The 1,597-nt window shown below is 37.4% G+C and overlaps 1 non-coding gene across 1 annotated transcript; it reads right to left on the reverse strand.

Moving 5' to 3' along the window:
• Positions 1-522: 522 nt before the first annotated feature.
• LOC142455606 (U1 spliceosomal RNA) lies at positions 523-686 on the reverse strand. The gene has a single exon (XR_012785789.1). It is a non-coding gene; the product is annotated as a U1 spliceosomal RNA (small nuclear RNA).
• Between the last annotated feature and the right edge of the window lie 911 nt (positions 687-1,597).

A 1,597-nucleotide genomic window follows, 5' to 3' on the forward strand; every position in this document is an offset into this window, starting at 1 on the left:
CACAAGCATGCTTCACAAGGAGTGAGCGTACGTCCCACCTCCAACTAGTTGTTTATCTCCTGAGTGCTTCCAAATGAGGTCATCAAGCTGCAACCTGATTGACAGCTAAACCCCACCCCTTCACTCTTAAGACTCCAATTGACAACAGATTATGTAACTACCACGTGTATCTGCCCAGTTTATTCCTTTAGCCCTTTGGTGACAAGTAACTGATAATCTAGCTCCTATGAGTACATGTCAGATTTTTAAAATGTATTTCATATGGCACCTGCGGTTTATGTCTGGCTTTGCTTACATGTTGCTGTTAGCTTCCAATTCATAATGACCAAGTGCACAAAAAGAACAAAAAAATACTGCCTACTGCACGGTCCTCAAAATTTTTGCGATATTTGAGCCTATGGTTTTAGCCATTGTGTCCATTCGTTTCCTTGGTGGACTTCTTTTTTGCTGATCCCCCACTTTACCAAGCATGCTCTTCCAGGGACTGGCTTCTCCTGATAATATTTTTTTTCTTTTTGAAATCAGGGGACAGCACAAACGTAGTGCCCCACTACCACAAATTATGCAGTTGAGTTTCCCGCATTTGGGGAAATGGCAGAGGTCAGCACATCCAGAGTGCAATGGATCAGCCTCGCCCTGGGAAAACCACCTTCCTGATCATGGAATCCCCCCTGCCAGGTAAGTAGTTCCTGATAACAGTTTTAAAGTACTCGAGTCTATGTCTTGCCATCCCACCTTCTAAGGAGCATTCTGATTGTACTTATTCAAAAATATATTCATTTGTTCTTTGGCAGTCCACAGTATTTTCATTTTCTTTGCCAACATCATAGAAGAATTTGTTAATTCTTCCATGGTCCTCTGGTTTTTGGATTCTTCTTCTCCCCCCCTTTTTATCTCTCAATGATTTGATCCTTTTTAAAATGGAAAAATATTTAATTTTACAAATTTACCAAAGTTTGTCAATTCACCCACACATCCATGAGTATTTGGATTATTCCAAGGTTGTGCTTATTGTGGAACAAACTGTTATGAATACTTATGTGCAAATATTACATGAGTTTTTTCTTCATTAACTAGCTAGCCAGGGAATTGCCATGTGATACAGAAGATGCATGTTTAAAATTGTAAATACTGTCAAGCTGATTCCCAGCCTGTGCCATTTTTCACTCCCCTCAGCAATGTATGAGAATTTCAGTTGTTCCACATCCACAACAACACTGACAGTTGTTGGAGTTCTGGGTTTTAGCTATTTTTATCCTTGTTTATTGATTGGTATTCCATTGTAGTTTTAATTTGCACTTTCAGAGGCTTATTGATGTGAAGAATCTTTCAATATACTTATTAGATGTGCATATACATTGCTTTATGAGTGTTTGTAAAACTTTTTCCTATTTTAATAAAATTTGCAGTATGTTTGATATTGTATTTTTATGTGTTTTGTGTGTCATTGAGTTGATTCTGAATCAAAGAAACTGCTTCAATATATTGAATGATTACTGATGTCTTTAGGTTGGAGTAGAGATTTCAGATCATCATTTTTTATATTCAACAATTCTAAACTACTTATTAAATCTCCTAATAGCTTGCCCCTTCTCTC

This window comes from Tenrec ecaudatus, chromosome 8, assembly GCF_050624435.1.
Source record: "Tenrec ecaudatus isolate mTenEca1 chromosome 8, mTenEca1.hap1, whole genome shotgun sequence".
In the NCBI taxonomy this organism is placed as follows: domain Eukaryota; kingdom Metazoa; phylum Chordata; class Mammalia; order Afrosoricida; family Tenrecidae; genus Tenrec; species Tenrec ecaudatus.